The following is a 23632-nucleotide window of genomic DNA, read 5'->3' on the forward strand; positions in this document are numbered from 1 at the left end:
CAGACAGTAATCACCCAAGTAGAGGGTGGGAGCAGCGCATCCAGTGCGTCTGTTGGCAATCGTAATATTCAAAACTTGCCAAATCACGAGACTCCCTCCCCCGCCCCCCCTCCACCTTTTAAAGGAAGGAAAATCCTTATTCCTGCTGGCAGATGTTGGGGCCCATGTACCTTTTTTGTATTGTTCTTTTGCCTCTGGACTCTTCACTAATGGACTTACAGCAGTGACCTGTTAGGAATTCTCCTGCCCAGCTGTAACAGATGAGGGTTCTTTGAAAAGACTAACTTGGCTGTTCAGTTGATGATGTCCTGCAGGACAGGAGGGAGTTTAAGGGCCAGGACTAGGTGCAGTTGATGCCTCGTTCCCTATGATCCTGTCATGCAGCTGATGAAGTCTTTCCCGGTACATGGGGAAGGTTGGAGGAGAACCTTAATGAAGGCCGAATCCATCCACTGTGGAATTGAGGCTGCATTAGGTTGTTAAAACACCGCAGCTAAGTGCAGACTGGGGATCAGACAGCTAGAATACCATAAACTATGGACCCATGGCAGATCTGTTTCTATGTGCTTTGTGTGGATCAGCTACATGGCCAGTTTTCATTACTGGTGAGCGTCCATCAATTTTTGTCAAGAAATCTTGAAAATTCAGGCAAAAAAAAAATTGGGTTTTTTTTTGCCTTTCTACACAACTCTGACTCCTAGCCGGTAGCCAACATAGCTTATTAACCCTCAAAAAAGAGGGGACCCAGGTAATGTTCTGCAGAATTTTTCCCATCCATGTGCAGAAGAAATTTTATGTGCATGTAGCCTTGTGCACCACCAGTAGAACCACATTTTGCTGGCTGTGACTTCTAGAGGTACCAGTCCGTTGAGTGACAGAGCACCCATATCTCTCTTGGGTAGCTGACCAAGAACACAGCTTTCAGGAAATGCTGGAACTGGAGAGCAGAGACTAGGTCCCTTGGGGACCTGTACATGGACTAGAAGGTATAAAAGGTTTTCTGAGAGAGAGGGATAGATGGAGCAATGCAATGGTTGGGGGCTCAACTTCTATTACTGCCCTTCAAATGATCCCACTGTGCCCTGTGAGTCCCTGACCCGCTTCGTCTCTTCTTTGCATGCAATTTTGGAAACTTTGTCCCCTCCACTGCCCTGCCCTGCCCACATGCGTTGCTGATTGTATTGTGCCATGAAAAAGCAATAGGCTGAAAATTGCCTCTGTCCAATGTGCAGACACCTTTCTGTCCCTCACCCACACAACTGATATCTTACAGCTGTGAATCATCAGTTGGGCTTTCAGTGGAATAAAACACCCCAGATCTCTCCACTGTTTTCCTTTTTAACTGGTTTGTTGCTAGATTCCTGGGGCTCATTTAGCCTGAAGCAGTTTTCCCTCATGAATGTGTTAACCTTCTTGGTATTTACTCACAGGTGCTGAATAAACTGCATTACATGGAGCTTCATTGATGGGAGAGTAAATCTACATTTCTGCCTGCTCTCTGCAGGTTTTGCAACAATTCACATGACGGGAGGTTACTATTATACCAGGATATTAATCGGTGGGAGGGTTGCATTCTCCCCACTGGGTTTTCAAGACAGGTTCCACTGCCTAGTCTGAAATGAGACACACAACTGTGAATGTGAGAAGGAAAGCACTGTTATCCACTCCTCTTACCTAGCTTGGAATACTGCTTTCTTGCCATTTTCGAAGGCACAGTGAGGTACTCCATCCATCCTCCATATGAGCCTTCTGGACACAATCAGATTAAACACTCCTCCTCTGTATTTTTTCCCTTTTGGTATCTTACCTTGGATCCTTCCGCTGCCTGTCCCAGCTCTGAAGTCTAGTTAGATGGCACTGAACCAAGAGAGGTTTTGCGACCTTTTTGCCATGTATTCTGATTTCTCCTGATTTGATCAACACAGGAACCTGGTGCCTATTTACCAACATGGGCCCTGACCCTACATTTTACCTGGAGTTATTGATTATGTGCTTTTGTACATGATTCCCACACACACAGAACCAGAGTTATTTCAAGTAACTCCATATTTGAGCATCCCCTCTTCCCTTTTTGCAGGCGAACTGGTGGTTGACATGGGTTCGGTTATGGTCTCTTACAAATGACGGGGCTCAAGGAGTGTGTCTGAGCAGGTTCCACTGCAATAAATTTCCTGCTCGTGTCAAATTTGGTGGTTGTCTTAGAACCTCAGCTGCAAGTGTTGTCTTAGAACCTCAGCAGCTCCCTTTACTTAAGGGCATCTTTAGTCCTTGTGCTTGCAGAGAAAAGCTTGAAAAGGTGATCTGAGAGAGCACCCCAAAAGCTCAGGAACAGAAGGAGGAAGTACGTGAGTAAGACTATTAGTTTTAAACCAGTCTCACGGCAGCTTTGGGTTGGGTGGGCAGGGACATGGGATAGTGAAGGTTGGGTATTGGCCTAGTGAAATAATAATAAAGGGAATATTTTAACGTGGCCTAGACCCAGAGCTGCTGTCAAACAGTGTGTTTCTGCTGACATCCATGGACCATGCCGAGTTTTGCACCAGTGAGGATCTGGCCCCTTGTCTGTGTGTTTTACCTTTTTGGATTGTTTTACCAAGCTCAGTACTCGACAATCCCATTAGGTGGGTACGTAGTCGATATTGCACAGGTAAGGAACTCTGATGCAGAGAGGATAATTTTCCAAAAGCATCCAAGATTGGGCACTTTCCCAGGAAGATGCCTCAAACTTGGAGATAGATATTTTGTTTCCTTTTCCACCGCCCCCAACCCTCATGGGGTTGATAAACTTCTGCTTCCACTGTGAATCACCTGAGCTGGAGATGCTCCACATACCAGAAAATCAGCCCAAAGAGTGGAGTGCAAATTGAGGCATTATATATTAGTGAATATTTCTTGAAAAGTAAAACAAAAACACAATTTGCTGGTGGCAGGCATGGGCCAACCTGAGACTAGAGTAGGAGTTCCTGGAAGCCATCCCCCGCTTTGGGCAACTAGTTTATCCCTATGGCTGCTGGACAGTGTTGAAACCACTCTCTTTTCAGGAACAATTCTGGTCCGGAATTTTGGCTCCTTTTAATTCTACCCAGTGTCTGGCAGCTTTCCACAACTGTTTCTTTCTGTGGGTTCCTCACTTCCCTGGTTTCAAAGTGTTTTTAAAAGGTTTGTTCTAGTGGGAAAGGAAAAGTCTGTTTTACCTCCGCCAGAACTGATCTAAATCTATCAACCTCAGTATATGTTGTGTTCTTCTACAGGCACAGCTTTGCTGCCCACGTTTAATCTGCGGTGGCACTCAGGAGCAGATGTTTTGAGTTCATGCTGCACTGGAAGTAGTAGTACTGTCTCTAAAGAGCCTTATTTATGCTAGCGGTGTCAAAATACAGCAAGAGATGGGCTTGGTTTCAGTAGATTCCGTCGTCTCTTTAGACAGTAAAAGATGGGGAGAAGGGACAGAGCAGGACAAGGGCATAAGTGGGACTAGAACCAACCTGTCCTGGCTTTCAACCTGGTGTTCATGTCACTTAGCCCCAGTGGAGGTTGGCTTACCAGTGAAGTCAGTTTTATACTTTGTGCAGGGTGGGACCTTTTGCTGGCAAGTTCCTTGTTTTGTCTTTGAATGTTTGTATTTTCACCACATTCAAAGAGGAGTGTTTTTCTTTAATGACGACTTTTTATTTTCCTCTGGCACATGAATGAAACATACAGAAGGAAACATCTTTTGATGGCAGTAATTACATGGGAATGAACACCAGAACAAAGGATCTGACAGATTGGAATCAAGGACACCACTTTGCAAACAGCAGTCTGGTGGTTTTTTATTATTTATGAAAAAAATTGGATACACAGTATTGGATTCAGCTTTCAGACATCTGAGTTCAATTCCTTGCTGCACCGCAACCTCCTTGCTAAGTTGTGACTTGTCCAGATGCAAAACCTTATTTAAGCATGTGAGTCTCACTTGAAATCTGTAAGATCTAGGTCCCTGAAACATTCTGAGGACCCCTGGGCTTAACATTTTCTGTGTCCCAGGCAGTGGCTCCAGTCCTCAGTTCCCAGTCTTTTATGGGAGTAGCACGCCTGTCTTTCCCCTACCCTCGTCTATTGATATTAAAGCTCGTTTGCCTATAAGCAGTCTCATTGCAGGTATGATCAGCACTGACAGCCTTGCACTTCTACTGGAATAGAAAGTTTAAAAAAAGAGTCCAGGAAACAGGTGATTTTAAAGAGTCGGCAATGGGGGCAGGACATGTTGGCTGGCTGTAGCGAAAGATTACATATTGAAGGAATTAGTGTGAGTCAGAGAAAATAGCCAGCCTCCATGAAAAAAAAAACTGTCGTTATTTCAAAGCTAATCACTGCCAAGTTAGGAAATGCCACGAGGAGGGCATGCTCTAGCCGGTAGGCCCAGGAAAAAGATGAGGAACCATGCTGAGAACTGATAACTGGAGCTTGGCTTTACAGCATGATTTGAACATTGTCCAAAGTGCTAGTGACTGGAAAATGTCAATCCGGCATGAGCATGCTATTGTGCTTATTTACCTAAGCATAGTCTGCTGCTGATTAAACGCCATGTGGAAAGCCAAGATGCTTTCTGCCCACGTGGCTTATCAATATACCTGGCAAACAGCTAGTCACTTCACCAAACCCATCCTGAAAACATATTAGTACTAGCGACCTTTCTGAGGGTTATTTTACTAGTACTTAAGTTGTTCCTTCCACTTACCGACTTGGGTCAGGCAAACACTGTTTGGTTTCTCCTCTGCGAACAGTCCTACAGGGCCAGATTCTCAACTGCTGTAAATCATCAGGGTTCCGCTGATTTCAATGAGGCGAGGCTACCTCATTTGACACCAGCTGAGAGTCTAACCCCATGCATTCAATGGAGCTACTCGCATCAGTAACATGATCTAAATCTGTAAGTGCTTCTGAGATTGGGGTCACAGTCCCTCTTTGGCCTTTAATCCCCTTTTTCATTTGAACAGGTGAGGTTTTTTTTTCCAAATAACTATGAACAACCCAGTTTATTTTCCACACGGCACCATATTTACCCAATTGGTTCAAGTAGCACGTAGCTGTCTTGAGTTAGAATCGGGCGGCGGGGTGGGGTTTGGTGGCAGAGGCATTGGTTTTGGCAACTTCCATTCTGTACTTTCTGTGCTAAATCAGGCCTTTCATGGCTGAGCCTCTCTGTAAAATTATGTAATTTGAATATGTTCTCTCACTGCCAAAGAAAAAAGAGCATTTGTGACAAAGTGGGGATTGTATTCCCCTTGTTATACTGTGTGTGATTTCTACTGTCCTGTCGCAACCCTGTGTGTGCCTCAGTTTCCCTGGGCACTGCACCAATACCTCTGGTGATGGAAGTTTCAGGTGTGATAGCGTCTCACAGGTGCACAATAGCCATGCCCTTTGCAACCTGAGGCTCTGGGAGTGTTCAGGTGACATCTTTTGCCCTGGAAGCAGACAAAGGTGAGAAGAGGGACCTAGCTGGACATTGGGACCAGGCGGTGAGGAGTGGAGTGGGATCTGCTGGCATGGAAGGCAGCAGCAAGGCATCTGGCCCCCTCTAGGGTCCTGTCTCCACACGATGGATTGTACTGACTTTTGCCCGCTTGTGACAGCTCTGTTCCAGGCTGTGTCTCTATCTGCTAACAAACTTTCTCTTCTAGCTGCCGGTGGAGAGTCACTTCTGACTTCAGCTGGGGCTGCAGGACTCAGTAACCCTACACCCACCTTGGTGACAGTATTAACGAAGAAAAATTCTACATACATGCACCACATTTTGTCTCCATTTCAGTTTAATGCTGGATAACATCTTTCTTCCTGAAGGATTTTACAGCTGCCTCCAAGGGGGTGATCTTATTTACTCTGCCACTGAAATGCAGCCTCCTCTGGAGTTAAGTAGAGCAATTGTTTACGGGGCGCAAAGATACCTGCCTGCCTAAGATAAGAAGAGAAGAATACCCACCATGCTACTGAGAGTGCAGGAGTAATTTGTTTCTCTGTCTAATAAGCACGTAGGTGAATGCAATGTTATTACTGGGAGGCAGGGGGAATTTGGCTAAATGTTGGGGTTAATGGATGTTATCCTATTAAATGGGCCACACTTCAGCCAATTGCAGTTTGAGTTATAAATGGGGATAGATTATCCCATAACTGCCTTTGTTTTTTTGCACCTTTCTCTGAAGCAACGCCTGCTGCTCGCCTCTGACACAATCCAACCCTGGATCGAGCATAGGTATGGAAAAATAAAGCAATTCCTGTGAGCAATATTTTTGGTCCCTTTCTTTGCTCGCTCCTGGCATTCATGTGATTTCCATTCTGAGCTTTACAAATCTCACTCAATGTCTTACCAGAGGCTCTGCACCAAAAACAGGTTGAACTAACTATGCCTCTCATGGAGATGCAGTTAAGCTCCACTCAGCCCCAGTACCAACACTGCTAGGTGGACAGAATAATTTAGTTATTCAGCTTGCTACCCCTCTCAAGCAGACACATGGGCAACACAGACAGAAAACCTCTTCTGTCACTGTAGTGTCTGTGCTACAGTGCAAACACTGTCTCCCTGCAGTGTATGCGGTGTTCATTGTGCCACTGAGCATGGTGATGGGTGACCTTAAACAAAAGCCTTGTCGGCAGGGCAGGGACTATACTGCTCTAACTTGCCCCCTGCATGCTAATGGCTGGGGATTTTCTGTCTGTAACAACACGTTCTCTCTGAACAACAGAAGATAGCCCCACAGCAAACTTCTCCATGAGCATTGCCGTGTCATCAGTTAGGGGAAGGTTTTTTCACACCCTTCACACCTTTTCAGCGTGGACAGGGTCCTAGAGAGTGTCGTAAAGCAGGGACCGTTCACCTACCTTTACCTATCACATGTAACTGTCTCTGTATGTCACCCCGCACAATCAGCCCCAAGACCACCTGCACTATCTATAAATATAGGTGGTAACACCAGTTCCCTGTAAGCTGAGCACTTAGGTGGCTGTCTAGGAGAGATTGAGGTGCTACCCAGCTGATCAGCAGAGCACCCGCAGCTAGCAGCCTGTGTGTCTGCTGGTGGTGCATATCCACATGCTTCAGTGCACATAAAATTTATTCCATCCCAGATAGAAAAATTAGAGGGAATGTTGCCTACTACCAATAATTTTTGCATTGATTTAGCTGAGAAACAATCTAAGATCCAAAAGTGTGTTAACCACAACACCCTCTAGTGGGGGAAGGAAGAGATTAAAGGAAATGGATAATGAAGGGCAGGGAGAGAGCCTCCTTCTGCGCCTGCTCCAAGGTTCTGTCCTGCCAGCCAGATGAGAACACTTTAGGATGGGAGAACAAGAGGCTCTTCTCAGCATCCCTAGGGTTGTTTCCCTGCGTTCCTGTGGATGAGTAACTCTGCCTCTTGGATAGTCAGGAACTTCATTTTTTTTTCTGGATGTTTCTTTTCATGCCATATTCTCTGCCTATCCCCTCTAGTCAATGCTAAGAGAAAGATCCCCAACTGCTGTCAAGTGACAGCACTTCATTGACTTCACTGGAGTGGTGCTGATTTACACCTGCTGGGAATTTGATCCTGAGCATTTCTGCAGTCTAGGCCTTGTACTAGTTATCCAGCTCTGAAGTCCTCTTTTTATCTCCCTATTGATCGACGAGGCGGCGCTCCCTTGAACATCTTGAAGGACTTTCCCTACCGCAGACAATGGATTTGTATTCTGTACAAAAAGAATGACTTGAAGAGAACACCCAGGCTGTGAAACAGACCACCCTGGACACAAAATACCAAGAGGTATGGCAGGAACTCAGGCCTCCTCAGGAGCAGACCTACATAGAGTATAGTAGCAGAGAGGTAGGCCTGTTCCTCTGTATTGGAACACAACAGCAGTCATGCAGCACTTCAAAGACCCACTTTGTCAGCTCATCACCTCATATATCATTTTTCAGTCTTTAAATGACATAGGGTATAGGGAGGGATTCCCCAGTGACCCCTGGTGAGGGTAGACTCCCCCTTTAAGTGCTGAAGTTTAGTGGTTGCAAAATTATTCAAAATTTTTCTGCCCAGCAAGGCCTTGACCTCTCCCGCCCTACGTTTCTTCTCTAGTCAAAGGGAGGAGCTGCAACCCAGCCAAGGAAGAAGCAGGGGGCCAGACAGGGCAATGAAAGGTGAGTGAAATGCTCTTTGCCTGATAGCGGGAGAAATGGTTCCAAAGGTCGGGGGGCAAAGACTCAGGGTTTCTTCAGGGAGTCGCCGCGTTGTAGTTACTGCCGGGAGCCAAAGCAGGGGTCGGGGGATGAGTTCAAAGCGCCCTGCAGGCTTCCCAGCAGATCTTAATGAGCAATTTGTAGGGCAGAGGCAGCCCCCAGGCGAGCTCGTCCCTGAGGGCTGTGGCTCCTGGCTGCTCATGCACAGGGCCGGTGAGGGGAAGGTGTTCCCCAAGCCAGCCAGCCACCCTGCAGTTCTCCCCAGCCGCGCGGGGAAGCACAGCGGGACGGGGCTGGGGGTGTCTCGCCCGGGCTGCAGGTGGCGGGGGGCTCTGCATGCCTGGCCAGAGCCGGGGTGCCTCGCCCCGCCCTTTGGAAAGCGAGCCCCAAGGGCCAGTTCCGTGGGGCGCAGCTCCAGAGCCCGGGCCCCTCTGCGCTCTCCGCCGCCTGGCTCCGCGGCCCCAGCAGGGGGCCCCCCTGCCCCTCGCCAGTGACTCAGTTCTCCCCCCGCAGCACCCCAGCGCCCTCCCTGCAGCCAGCTTAGTGCGCCCTGCACTGCGCCCGGCCCCCCTTCCGTTCGGCACTGCACCCCCCAACCGGCCCCTCCCCCGGCACTGCACCCCGTGCCCTCAGACACTGCACCCCTCCCCCGCCCTGGCAGTGCACCCCCCACTGCACACACCCCGTGTTCTCTCGCCCCCAGCCGACACTGCACCCCCTCAGCCCGTCCCCCCACCTCTCGGCACTGCATCCCCCGCTAGAACCGGGGCTCCTCCGCCACTGCACCCATCTCCCCATTACCCCTCCCCTGGTAGCAGTCTCCGCACACTGCAACTCCCCGTCGTGTCCTGTACCCCGCCCCCCGCCACTGCATCCACGGCCCGTGTCCCTCCCCCCGCACTGCACCCATCCCCCATTTTCTCCTCCTCTCAGCAGTGCACCCCCCCACACATCGCGGTCTGCCCCGGCCACTGCACGCCCCGCCCCCCCCCCCATTGCAAGCACCCCCGTGTCCTCTCGGCCCCCCCATCCGGCACTGCACCCCGCCCCCCGCAACACTGCAGCCAGCCCTCCAGTGCCCCTTCTCCCCGGCACTGCCCCCATCGCCACGGGCCCCCAGCCCCGTGCAATTCCCCCGGCCTCCACCGGGGGCCCCCCCGTTCCCTCCGCTCCTCCCCGGGCTGCCGGACACGGTCTCTCGTCTGCCGCCGCAGCTGCCGGATCGGCGTGAGAGCTTCGCCGAGTCTGCGGGAAAAGCCCCGGCTCCCGCCCGCTGCCAGCCCGGAGCTCCGGGGAGCCGCGCAGGTAGGAGACCGGCCGCCGCTGCCTACGCGCCCCGGGCCTCGCCGCCCCCTGCCCTGCGCCCCCGGGGCCCGCAGCCGCTTCCGGGGGGGGGGGGGGGCACAGCCCGGCCCCCGCCCCCCGGGGCTCGCCCTGCGCTCCTCCTCTCGGGCGCCCCCCCCCCCCCCGCCTTTTGCCCGGGGGTTCAGGCTCAGCCGCGGGCCGAGCACGGCGGGAGGGAGTCGGCACCCGAAGCTCCCCGGGAGCGGGAGATGGTGGTTAGGACACGGAGAAGCAGCTCCAGGTTCCTGGGTGAGCGGGGGGAAGAGGGTGGGGCGGGGGGCAGTGTTGTGCCCCCTTTTGGACGGGGCTGTTCTGTGCCCTGGCTGGGCAGGGGTCAAGCAGGCGCTGAGCGCCCCCGGGGTGGGGCGGTGGAGTGCTTGTCCTGACTCCCGTGGGCAGCAGAGCTTCTCTCAGGAGAATTAAGCCATTACCTGCTCGTAAGAACAGAGCCTGAGCCAGCGAACCCCCTGGAGGGGCAGGGCAGGTAGGCTGCTATGGGGGGGATGAATGGGTGGAAGAGAGAAGGCTGGGGTGAGGGGAAGGGAGGGAGTTGTGGAAGAAGATGCAGTGGTTGGGTGGAGGTGAGAGGGCCGGAGCAGCGTCGTAGCTGGCTAGGTTCTGCTTATAAAAGTCGTACAAATGGCAACTGTCTCTCCCTAAGCAACCATCCTGCCACCTGGCTGTCCTGGGAGCAGTGCCTCCCTCGCCAGGCTCCTGAAAACATCCCTATCTGTGTTCCCCTCGCCTGCCCCCAACCCCTGCAGGACTCTGGACTTGCAACCAGTTCACAGCGTAATCCGTTTTGTAAAAAGATTTCACCCACGTAACTGTGCCATTATGTGAACGCTTCCCAACGGCAGTGTTGTTACCTCTTCTCTCATACCTGAGTGCTTGCAGAGAATTCTCCCACTAGCCCTTGCCACGGATTATTTGTGCCCGCGATACTTTAGCATATCAAGAGTTGTAAATAGCTCAGCTCTGTACCCCAGCCTTCGACAGAGCTCAAACGAGAGGAGAACAGGAGTGAAGCACAAAGCCCAGTACCCGTGGGCTCTGCCGTGGGGTGCGCTTGGTAGTTCCCCTGAGTATACAAGCAGAGCTGGCTGAAATGCATCCGTGCCAGGGAGCTGGAAGTGGCTTTCCGGGTGCCCAGAGATTGCAGCCACTGGTGTTTTTGTCAATACCTTTAGAGGGCTGTTTTCCCAGGGTCTTTTGATAAGGAAGGTAGGGTCAAAATAATCCATAATGTCACTCCCCTGAATTCAGTGGAGTTACCTTCCGGGGTGAATTTCTCCTCATTTGATTTTCATCTGGGATTCTTCTTGCTCTGTGTGCGCGTGAAGGTTACCTGGAAATGCAGGTTTAACCCTTGTGTAGGCCCTTGTTAATGAACGGTGCAGCTTTGCAAGGTGTGGTGGGAGAACTGGCCCAAGTATGTTCTGCCATACCAGAGATGAGCCCTCTCCAGCATGTCCTGTGACTGTGAATGGGCTTCTTGGGGGGACAGGGAAGGCTGTTTGCTGTAGCTGCTACGCATTGCTCATCATTAATCAGGTTTATTATTTCCCCAAACTGGCAGGATTCATTCCTCAAGGTCACGACCCTCTGGAGAGTTAATCTAATATGCACACATTACTCAGTCTGGGCTTGTTTAATTTTCAGCACTTTGCTCATTTCCTGTGGAGGAGCTATCTGCGGGGTGTACAGGAGCTGTGCTTTGCATCCTAGCCTCCAGCAGCAGGCAGTGCACAATGCCCAGCTCTTGTTGCAGTTGACAAGATAATCCCCCTCCCTGCCCAGCCTCCTTCAGGAGCCAATGCCAATGTCCTGCAGCAGTGACATCCAGGTTAGAATTGCCCCTTCTGGCCTCCAGCAGGAGGCAGTTGCTAAGAGCCCATGCCTTGCTGTAGCAGTATGGTCTCCTCTTCCAAATGCTTCAGGAGCCAGTACCTAGGACCTACACATTCTGCCATGGGTAGCTTGCAGGGCGCAAAGCCTTCTGTTCTTACTTTTAGCAGAAACTGGTACCTAATAGCGACAGCCTGCTGCAGACCAGGGTTCCCTCTAATTTTTTCAGTCCACGGGCTGAATAAATGTTGTGTGCCAAGGCATGTGTGGATGCACACCGAAAGCAGAAATACATGCTGCTGGCCATGGGTGCTCTGCTAACCATCTGGGCAGTGCCTGAATCTCTCCTGGGTAACCGCCCGAGTGCTCAGTTTACAGGGAACTCTGCTGCATGCTCCTTTCCAAGCCGCTAGCAGGAGCTAATTCCCTTAGCTACTCAGGCACATGTGTCTGTGTGTTCAGGTGGGAGGCTGCTGTTAACAAAACTTGGTATTTTTGTGCTAGGCCTTTTTCTTTTGCTACCTTTCACATAAGAATAGAAAAGTACTTTGTTAGCTTGGTCTGCAGCTATTTTCTTGCAGTGCCAAGACAGGATATTTTAAAAGATTTCTTGACATAAGACAGTTTTAACATATGCATGTTAGTGTAACTGTTGTATTTCAGCAGAGCGGGCTAGCTGCCGAGAGAGGCAATGCGAGACCGAACCTTTCACCTGCAGGTCTCTCGCTCGAATCCAGTCCAGATTCATAATGACTGAAAAGCATGAAAGTTCTGTTTGGTGGCGTGTATGAAAAGCACTGTTAGTTGTACTCTATTTCCTGGTAGACAGACTTTTACATCACCAGACCGGACATGAAGGAGTATTCCCGGAAGAAAGCAGTGGATGAATGGGCCATGAAGACTGAAATACTAAAGTTAGTGATGGCCTGGCGGAAAATTGTCCTGTCAGTGCCTGTGTTCGGGAGACAAAGTGCATGTAGGATGTCCATTTGGAGCCTTCCAGCAGCACAAAATCAATTGCCTGGACTCCTGGGAGAGAGATGTTGAAGATGTAGCTTGTTAACCCTTCGAGTGCCAGCTCCGGCGACTGACCCTTCCTGCTCCTTCTGTTTTCAGAGGCGGATTCCACAAAAGGTTGAAAAGCTTCAAAGTAATGAGAGACAGGCTGAGATGAGGTGAATGCTAATTCCAGCTGCTCGCTTGGGGACCACGTGGGAGAGAAATGCATTTAAAGGAGCAGGGCATCTGTCCCTCAGAATTTTCTCTTAACCAGTGGGCAGGCCACTCATGAAGCTTTGCTAAACAGGGTGATGTGAGCATGGGTGCTACAGCGTCTACAAGTGAGTGCCTCGCTGTTGACCGGATGTGGCTTGCTGAAGATTTCCTTTACCTATGTCTGTGTGAAGAAGAACTGAGCCAAAGATGTTGATCACAGCCATGTGAGCCAAAATCCCCAGGTAGGAGGGCGGTGGATGATTTAAGGGCATTGGTCTTCTGAGAGCTCGTCAAAGGAGGATCCAGGCAGCTGTACTCATTGCTGCCTTGCAACTACTTTGTTACCTATACACTAAAATGTGTCAAGAAATCCCATCTGTACAATTCATTGTGCGTGCTGATTACTTAGGTTTGTAACAGAGCCGTAGGTGAGCAGCTGAGTTAAGAATTATCCAGGATTATGGGGAGACCCCATTTATTGGCTTCAGTCTCGGACAGGGGTCTGCAACCAAAATAGTGAGAAGAGCCATTTTTCAAATTCAGTGCTTTACAAAATCCATACTTCAAGCACTGCATGTGAATACGAGAGGGTCCTTTGTAAAGAACATCAGACCATACTTTTTGTAGCCCCTGGTTTAAAGACAGTGCGCACACAGTGATTGGTACCAGTTAGAAAGTGTGTTACTTTTACACCTGGATTGGAAAGCAAATAAGAACAAGGAAAATGCTGTGCTTGGAGATAGGCTTTTCAGCATGGAGGAGCAATGTTCACATCAATCTCCACGTGCCCTCATTCCCAGGCTTTATTCCCTTTGGCCCACAAACCTGCCCCCTATCCCCAAGCTTTACCTCCATCCCACAAACCCGCCCCCTATCCCCAAGCTTTACCTCCATCCCACAAACCCATCCCCCATTCCCAAGCTTTTACTCCTCTCAGCCCCAAAGCTGTCTCCCATCCCCAGGATTAACCCGATTCTGCACGGGGTAGTTCCTTGCCCTTCTTGCGAAAGATCTCGTGCAGCCTGAACTGCAGGTGCGCTCAGCCAGCAGGAGGTGGTACCGTTCAGTCAGCTCTGTGAGCTGCTGCTGTTCCTCAGCAGCTGCCAGCCTCTGCCCCCGGGTCTCCTGAGGGCTTAACACTTCCCCCACTTGCAGCGTGGGTGGCTCCTTGCCCTGGTGCCACTGAAATAATGGAACTAAATTGAATTGGTTTGACAGCTGGATCCATTCCACTCCCCTGCCAGCTGTTAAACCAATTCAGTTTAGTTCCATTATTTCAGCAGAGGCCAGCGGAGTCAGCAGTGGCAGTGTCCAGAGCCACAAGTGGCTCCTTAAAGAGCCACATATGGTCTGGAGCTGCAGGTTGCCAACCCCTGGTGTAGGAGGCCAAGAAAAAGGTTGAATCACAGGGCCTGTATCCAGTAACTCCCCTTCTCAGCCAAGTATCCCACATGGGATGCATCAGCCCAGGAGCAGAGCAGTCCCCACTTGGGAAGGGGAGGCTGTTTTCTGGATGGTAAAGGATCAGAAGAGAAGATGGAAGAAACATCTCGTTACTCTGGCTTGATGGAAAGTTAGAAGATGCTGTCAGGAGCCCACCATACATGTTGGCTCCTTGGGGAGTAGAAAGCAATTTGCCTGGTTTGGGGGCAGGTCTTCCTGTCAGTGACAAATGGGAAGGAGAGAAAACAGGCCGGAAGTGACAGAAGTGGGAAAGGAGGGAAGAGGAGTCGATATACCTTTAGAATCTGTGTTAAAGGGCTGAAATAAAGAAGAGAATTTACTAGGATAAGGAATCAATGAAATAGACTGGTTAAAATGTAGGAGAAGCCAGTTGAAAGTCTTATTTAACGAGACCTTTAAATGAGCACCTTGTTAAGAAGGCAAGAGGCTTACAAGGAGCCCAGTCCTGAGAGGCACTGAGCACCATTAGCCTTCCTGCCGCTGCGTGGACCTTTGTGGAAGGCTGTGGCTTATCAGGAGGGATTTGTAAGTGGAGAGGGTGGGATGGAATGGAGGAGAGTTACATGGAAGGGAGTGTGGAAGTGGGGTTATCGCCCCAGTTCAGAGGGGCCATGTTCCCACTCCGCTTTCAGTCTATGTTAGCTCTGGGAAAGAGGGGTCATGGTGCCTTCAGTGAGCCCCCAAGCAAGAGGTATAGAAAGGGATATTAATTGTCTAAAGTCAGCGTAATGGACTTTGTGGTTTTTGTGATTACTGATTAGAAATGCAGTTACCTCCAGGGGCGTCCACCAAGTTCACAGCCCTATCTGTGCGTGGATGGAGTAAGACAGTTCCTGCCTCAGAGAGTATTCCCCCAAACCAGACCAGGGGTGAGAGCGTGTTGTGATCCCCATGCTACCGAGGGGGATCTGTGGTCACACAGTGAGTCTGGCAGGTCAGCAGGTTGAACTAGGTTTCTCAATTCTCTGTGCCTTAATTACAAGATGGGGTTTGTTTTCCGAGAATCCTCGCCTCTGTGTGTGCACCGGTGACAACCACAAGGGAGAGGCTGCCTTTGGCAGTTGGACCCACAAATGCAAGCGCCAGTGCTGGGCTGTGTGTGTGTGGGTGGGTCTGCTAGTTGTTTCCTTTTCCAGCTAACATGTATTATGACGTCCTGAAAGCCAAAGGCCTGATTCTCAAGAGGTACCGAGAATTTTCCTCTCCCATTGAGCTGAGGTGGCTTTGTGACTGCCAAGGGTCACCAAGTGGGGGGAGTCACCAGGCCCTGCACCCACCTCCACAGACAGATGTGACTCTCGGCCATCTGGTGGAATGAAAAGTTTGATTTGTTGACAGGGATACAGAGCAGAGGAGACTTAGCAGCTCAGGAACCAAGGAGAATCAATGCAATCAACATTGGGGTGATGGGGCCCAGGGCTAGGATGCCCTCCCTGAATCCCAAGTCAGTTGAGACTGATCCAGACATTCAGCAGCCTCCCTCCCCATCTGGCCAGACCCTCCTCTCTCTGTTCTCCTTCCTGGGCAAAAGGTTTCACACCCCCTGCTCAGGTTAAGAAAGGTATTGACCATTGTCTACCTGTGAGGCTGCTGGGGCAGCCTAAGTTGGTGACAGTCATGCCTGAAATTCTTATCACCATCTCGGTATTTGCTGGGGAAACTGAGGCACACACATGGGGGTTACAGTAGGGCAGCAAAAATCACATGCCGCAATGCACAGCCCCCAAAAATTCCTACAAAGCAACTCAACTCCCCACTTAACTGCACCAAGCACTCATAACAATCGGACCCCAGCTTTCTCAGGCTGCTCTACAGAAGGCTGTAAGCCCCTGCATTAACCGTTTCAAAAGTGCCTCCAGTCCCTGCTGGGGACTTCTCAGGCAATCCTAAAATGTTCTGCTGCCTGTGTTCACCCAGAGCTGCAAGTGCTTCAGTTGTTTAAGGAAGAGGAGAAAGACCATCATCAGTGTCACTCAGTGGGCTGATAGAAATAGGTGAAATATATTCACTGGAATATTCAAGGGAATTGGAAAGTGAATGGGGAATTTCTGCATGAAGAACACCAGGTTATTCCAATGCAGAGGCGGCCACAGAGTCCAATTTATTTGGTAATAAATCCCTGTGAATGGAGGTATTAATAGAAATGTAGGAGCACAGCATAGGGGATCAGCTCAGAACAATAAAGAATTCAGTGAGTTAACAGAGCTGAAAGAAGTTGCAAAATATGATGGAACCTAATGAGCAGTTTTAACTACCTCAGTATTAATGTACTGTCTGGTATGTTGGGTCTGGATTGGAGGAATAATTTATGGTATTAATAAAGAGCTGGTTTTAGAATAGTGTGATTTGGTACCAGTGGAAAGTCTTGATTTAGCTTCCTGGCGCAGACAAGAATGTGGATTTAGGAGCTCCACTGGTCAGTGGGACCAGGGCATGATTATGTAAAAGGTAATTGTGAGTGACTCTCATAGGGATTGTGTAGTGATGGCAAACTTTAAAGGGGCCAGTTTGATAATATTGGGGAAATTGGTTGATTTGGGAAAAATGGAGAAACAGACCCACATTCACTGTCTCCAAGCAGCTTGAAGAGCTTTTTAGGGTTGTGCCAGTCAGGGTACTCAAGTTCTGTAGACGTCAGAGTACAAAAACAACACAGACAAATGGAAAGCAATAGAGTCTGAGTAACGAAACTTGAGCATCTCGGCAGTACTTTTCTTGCATGCTTGTCTAAGTAATTTTACAAAAGAAGGTGAGTGTTTCTCCCCATTTTATGCAGGGTGAGATGGGAGCACAGAGCAGAGATGTAACTTGTTTGAGGGAAGTGAGCCAGTGATAGAGCTAAAATCAGAGAGACCATAGGAGCCATCACCTGCCTATGGACTGGTCACTCTGCCCTAAGTGGGACAGTTTACTAAGCGTTCTTGTAGAGTAACAAGCTTGCCCAAAGGCCATAGACTGGAATGCAAAGGGAATAGGTGAAGAAAAGTAGAAGAGTATGGACCAAATCCAGGTATTGGCAACTGATAACCCCAGCACAGCTAAGTCAGTTGAAAGCAGCGGAAGATCTGGCCCTCTGTCTGAAATGGAAGTCATACAAAGTACAGGAAATACACTAAAAGGCTGCAAAAGTGACTGGAGCCTCTAGGGTCAAAACTGTGTGAGGAACAGCTAAAGAGGAAAGTGAAGCCAAGCGGGGAAGTACAATGATAATGCCAGAGAAATTCCCATTCACAGGACATGATCAGCAAGTGAGTTCTCCAAAGAAGTAGGAATGGAGCAACTTGAGAAATGTGGGTGCTGTAAATCAACAGGACCTTGATGAAACAAAAAACAAAAACAAAAACAAAAAAAGCCTTCCTGTAGCACCTCAGAGACTAACAATATTACATATTAGTGATGAGCTTTCATGGAACAGACCCACTTCTTCAGATCTGGAGAGTAACTGGTAACTGAGAGAAAAAGAATTTTAAAAGAGGTAGAGAAAATGAAAGAAAAAGCTGATGAATCAGCTAGATATGGGGGGAAGGAAAGTGGGGGAGGGAGAAGTGCTGCTGGACCTCTTTTTTGTTTGCTTTTGTGAAGATACAGACTAACACGGCTACCTCTCTGTGACCAGAACCATGTTGGTTCAGCTCTGGAGTAAATGAAGTGTGAAACAGCAGAGGTATTAACATGGATCTGCAGTATTAACTTTCAAGGGGTAACTTTTCCTGAGGCTGGAATTCAGTATTGTGGTTGGGGCCAGCTCAGCAGAGCCAGTGGCTTTGTAGCCATTGTGATTTTGGTCGGTGATGATGTTAAAAAGGAAAATAAGACCAGAACTTCCAGGAAATTAGCCTATTGAATCTCACTTCTGTTCCATGGCAACTGGCAATCTAATTAAGTCTCAAGTGAGTAGCTCTGTTGAATCTGCATGGTGAAGCCAACATGGCCTATGTGAGGACAGGGCAGAACTCTGCCATCTGTGGCCTGATGGAAATTATTGGGGAACTGAATGAAGCAGGAGGTAACGAGGAGCCAATGGATATAATTTATTTGGATTTTCATCAAGCTTTTCATTAGTTCCTTCATAAAAAGGAGACAAATAACAGAGTGAGGCAAATCAGTAATGGCAGGTTAAGGGGCAAACTCGCTCTGGTGGGGGCTTAACTCGGTAACTAACAGACAACAGAGTTGTTGTAATGACTCAGAGGGCAAACAAATTATTGGGGAGGGAGGCAGGGCCTTGCCTAGAGGCTACTGCTTAACTACTTAAAGCCTTGTGCTCCGAGTGGAGCATAGGTCATCTACAAGTCTCCTCCACTTCACTCTGCCATGGGACAAAACTTCTAGCTACTCCAGGAGTACCCCAGTTGTTGTCCTTCAATCTCAGTAGATCTTCTCCAGGTTGTCTGAGGTCTTCCTCTTTTGCATTTTCCTTTCAGGTTTCCTATGAGAGCTTGACGGACTATGGTAGTTTTCCGAGAGGGTGGCCTAGCCATCCCCCACTTTCTTCTCTTGATTTGAACTTCAGGTGGTTCTTGTCCTCTGCTCTGTTCCAAAGCTCTTCGTTTGTGACAAAGTCTTGCCGTTTGATGTGAAGGATGTACCTCAGGCATCTTTTATTAAATGTAATGATTTGGAGGAGGAAGTGGATCCAGGAGGGGGCAGGAGACAGTTTTGCTGTTGAAAAGAACTCACTCTGGTTACTAAATGCTGAGCAGGTTTAAGAGGCACAGCAGCTGGATTGAAGCCCATCACAGGAATGGTCAGCAGTATGGCAGCTGGGATTTAATGAGAATAAATGTGAAAAGTAATGTATGCAGGCAAAAACAATCTGAGTCGTGTCTCATGGAGGCAGGTGGGCTGTGAGTCTGTGGGAACTTCCCAGGAACAGAGACAGAGGAGCAATTGGCAAGAGAGCTCAAGGAAGATAACCTGTTTGGGATGCAAGAGTAGTTTAAAAGGCAAATAGGCTGAGATAGAGAATACTGAGAACAAAGGTTAGAGTGGAAAAAGACTCTGAGCTTGGATGCATCTGAAGCGCTGTCTGGTTTTTCTCATTGGGTGCAGAGCTGATGATAAAGCCTAGAGGAGACCATGGCAAAGTATGGAAGACAGTAGCATCTGGTGGATAGAACAGTGGATTAGGAGTCAGAAGACATGGGGTTAGTCCACGGCTCTGCCATTGGCCTGTTGACTGACTTTGGATAAGTCAGGTAGTTGTCTTATGCCTGAGTTTACCCATCAATCATCTCTCTCGGTTAAGAGTAGGACCATGCAAATGTCTCTTCTCTGGCACGTCAAAAAAAAAAAGGTCTAGATTAACCCAAACTGAAAAATTTTTGGTGAGCCAAAAAGCTGAAGAAGAATTTGGATGCCAAGTTTCCTTTTGATTTGAAGTACTTTGAATGTTTTTAATTTCTTAAATCTAATGGAAGGGCCCTTTCAAACTAAGTCATTTGGGATTGAAAAAGGCAAATCTTTCAAAAATGTTGCAATTATTTAACCTTTTTTTTTTAGCTGAAACCTTTCGATGATGCTGAATCGCATTTTTCCCCCCAGGGAAAAGAGAAAAAAAATAAGTAAAAAAAAAAAAAAATCTCTGGAGTAAAGAACTGTGAGCTCTGTGGTTGCCCTAAGTATTAGGAAGTGAATTCTCCGATCCAAAAACCACGCACAGTGCCATAGACAGGTTGATACATTGCTGACAAATACAAGACAGTTTCCAACATTCTCTCCTGCCAGAAACTATTCCAAACAGTGTTCCTTCTTTCTCCACCCAGGGGCTGACTAAATTTTGTTATATGCGCAAATGCATTTGTGGATGTGCACCACCAATAGAAACACATGCTGTCTGCTGTGAGTGCTGTGATCTGCTAATCTGCTGGGTGGCACCTGAATCTCTCCTGAGTGGCCGCCCAAGCACTCACCTTACAGGGAACACTGCTCCCAACCTTGGCTTCTGCGTAGTGTGAAACTTGCAGGGGATGAGAGGTAACAATGCAGCCAATATGCAGAAAGCTATAAAAAGAACAACCAGGTGTGTGTTCAGGGGGAGATTCTTGGAACTGCAGTGGTCCCCTAAATGTCCCAGGAGGGCATTGCTTTATTGCCAAAAAATTGGGGGATTTTTACAGCTGTTGTTCTTTTATTTTTTTTAACTGCTCAGCTGCAAATCCTCATATCACATGCTCGCCCGGCAATGGGATGGCTTCACAGTGCTTATTCTGACCATCCTTCTGCAGAGAAACAGGTGCAAAATGTAATTTCCAGCCTGGGTCTCCACTGAGCACCCGGTGAACCATTCAGGATGAGGGGATTTGCATCTCTCCTAAAATTGCACTCCTTCAAAGTGTGCAGAATTGATTTGTATCCTTCATGAGGCCAAGAGCCAGACACAGGTTCCCCCCCCCGGCCCTTTTATCCCCCATCTCTTTTTCAGAGGAGTCTCTTATTTCAGCATCCAGCCCATTGATGTGGAAATAAAGCAAAGACACTCTGTCTTGACTTCATTTCATATGTATGTCTGTGGACATAAATATGGAGTGTATGTTGGATGGGCAATCCCTCGCAAGGCTAGAGTTGATGGCAATGGTGCTGTGACCTTATAAACCCTCAAGGGTTTTCAACAAGTCTGCAAAAATTCCCTCCAGGCACAAACGAGTCATGCAAGATCTTACCCCCTGCACACCCCTGGAGCAGAAAGTCTTCATCACACCAATTTCCCTCCCACAGTTGCTCGGGCATTGGCAGCAGTTCTGTGAAGATGTTACTGCTTTAAAATGCAGCTTTTCCATCCTGTCACTGTCATGGGATTTGTCATCAAGAAATGACAGGAGGCAAATTCACATCCATTCATCATAATGAGGAATGCTTACAATTGATGTGTCTCTCACCCCATTTATAGCAGTGAAGTGACTGTGGACTGACGAGGGCAAAGAAGGGGAGCCTCTAGCTCCCCTACAACTAATTTTTTTTGTGGATTTGCAGTGCCCAGCATAAATTAGTATGGGTCTAGGTTGTCATCTGTGATGTGCAAAAGTAATGGATGTCTGGGATGATCATCAGTCCATAAAACAGGGGAGCTGACAGTGAGTACTGAGCAGACTGGCATCTTCCCGGGTCAGCTCTCTGGAAAAAAAAGATTCTGGGAAAAGTGGGATAGGTGGCTACCCTGGGTGGGGCCTGATTTCCAGAGGTGCTCCTTGTGACAGATTGTGGTGAAGGCTGTCTTTGTCCTGAAGCTATCAAACTTGCTTCATAAACATTACCTGGGAAATGCTCTCTGCATCTCTGTGAGCCGTGGTCTGCATGCTGGGTCGTTGAGGGGGTTTGCTGAGCTGTGTCCAGGAACTAGAGTCACACTTTTTATCATCAAGAGACCGGTAAACAGCTCCAGAGAAGGAGCATGTGCTGGGGTAGATTGCATAGAACTGGTTGAGACCAGGGTCAAGAGATCCAGGAAGCAAAGATCTGGTGGTGTAGCAGGCCAGGACCAGTGGGGGCAACCTGTGGTCCATCCAGATTCTGTTTGGCCTGCAAGACATTTTGTTTACCATTGCCCATGCACAGGGTTGCCAGGTCCCACCGGGTTCTCTCTGTGCAACTTTTTTCACCCGGCTATTACTGAAGTGACACGCATGCAAAACAAAGGCAGGTGAAGTGAGGGGCGTGCAGGTTACACACGTTGAGTGTAAGAGCCCTGTGCTCCATCTGCATCCAACCCAGGGATTCTACAAGTCAGTCAGCACACCCTGCATAGTCTAGGGACACAAGAGCACTTAGCAAAACTGCCCTATCCTGGGAGACCCCTTTGGTTATAACAATCGTGCAGCCTGCAGAGATGGAGGGCCACTGATGCAGACCACTCCCTAGCCTAGGTTGCCCATTGTTGGCTAGGATCAAAGGCTGAATGGGGTCCCCTTTTGGGTTCAGCAAATTGACATTGACTGCTAATTAAGGAGGACAGATAGTGCTGAAGCATTTGAAGCCAGGGATCTTGGCAGGTGCCTGGAGGAAAGACGTTGGGTAAACTTAAGTGTACATATAACCCTTTGATTTGATTTTGTTTTCTGTGCAAGTTTCTCCAGTACTCCACTGTCTTAAGCTTTGAGTGAGAGAGAGCAATACTACAAGTGCTGAGCTGGGGGCTGCAGGGAGGAAGGGAGGGAGAGGGTCGCGGGTCTTGGCCCAAAGAGGTGGACTCCAAGGGTGTGTCCTCTTCAGCACACCTCAGAGTGGGAACTGCGACCACCTCTGAACGGTGACACTGAGCAGTGAGGACTCCTTTCCCTGTGGTTGCTGCAAGAGCTCAGACCGGGAGGTCTATAATGTGTGGGGACCAAGAAATCTAGACTCCATTACCGCCCATGACTAGTTATTAGAAGTGTCGTGAAACAGCAAGAGAAGTCTTTAGCTACACATGTGCTATGTCTACACTGGCATTCCTCTTTTGAAAGAGGTATGCAAATAAGGGAAATTAAAGTGCAAATGAAGTGCACATTTATATATTTGGTGTCTCATTTGCATATTCTTATTCTGAAAGAGCTGCTTTCGAAAGAAGAAAAACAATGTAGACACAGCTCTTTCAAATGTAAACCCTGTTTTTGAAAGAACCCTTATTGCTAAAAACAAGAACCAAGAAGGGTTCTTTCAAAGATGTGGTTTACTTTTGAAAGAGCCCCCTCTACTGCTTTTCTTCTTCAAAAGAAATGCTTTCAAAAGGATATGCAAATGAGGTACCAGGTATGTAAAGCTGCAAGTCATTTGCATTTTTGATTTCCTTCATTTGCATGCCTCTTTCAAAAGAGGAATGCACGTGTAGACGCAGCCATGGTGAGGGCTCAAAATTCACATTCCAGAAACTGAGCCGAAGGTGAGAATGCTGTAGCAGTGGGAGTTTGGTTGTGGGCGCCCAGGGGAGCTGGTTTTCTTTGAACTGGGCTGACACGCCGAATGTATGATGATTCCTGGCGAGCATTAAACAAGATTTTAATCTTCTCAGTCATTTCTTGGTTATTGAAGGAAATTTGCAGCCAATACAAATGTAAACAAAACTGTCTGGATATTTGTTTATGTAACAGATTATTAAAAACTCTGTAGAAATATATCTTGTTCTGGTCTGCTAGCTAATTAATCTGCATTTTAAGAGATGTCTAAAGACGTATTTGCAAACTAGTCCATTGAGCTGCTGCTTATCCAGTCAATAATCCCCGCATTTAATAGCCCCACAGAATGTATTTTCATCATGTGTTGAAAACAGTTTGGAAATCTGCATTTTTTTCTGTCTTAAGATGTCAACACTCAACATAGTTACTGTGACAGTTTATTTCTATAAAGAAAAAATTCAGAGACATTTAGCTTCCAAACGCTAAGGCTAAGATTGGAGATAGAGCAATCCTGAAAGCAAACCCATAGGTTTTAATACCTCCAAAAGTCAGAATGTGTTTGCATTTCAGATCTAGACTCAGTTCCAGATGTTCTGGTTTCAGTCTGTAAAATTCTGGCAGTATTACCTCAAACTCCCCACCTTGCTAACAGGTGCTCATCCTGCCGGGAAAGTGTTTTTTTCCTCACTTACGGAGG

The 23632-nt window shown here is 48.3% G+C and overlaps 1 protein-coding gene across 1 annotated transcript in view; it reads left to right on the plus strand.

The window, feature by feature from the left end:
- Positions 1-9432: 9432 nt before the first annotated feature.
- GRIK4 (glutamate ionotropic receptor kainate type subunit 4) overlaps positions 9433-23632 on the plus strand; it is a 307225-nt gene continuing 293025 nt past the window's right edge. The window contains exon 1 of the mRNA XM_074977213.1: positions 9433-9499. The gene's annotated coding sequence lies outside the window, so the exon portion shown is untranslated. The remainder of the gene's footprint in view (positions 9500-23632) is intronic.

The sequence above is a fragment of the Carettochelys insculpta genome, chromosome 25 (genome assembly GCF_033958435.1).
Source record: "Carettochelys insculpta isolate YL-2023 chromosome 25, ASM3395843v1, whole genome shotgun sequence".
Lineage (NCBI taxonomy): Eukaryota > Metazoa > Chordata > Testudines > Carettochelyidae > Carettochelys > Carettochelys insculpta.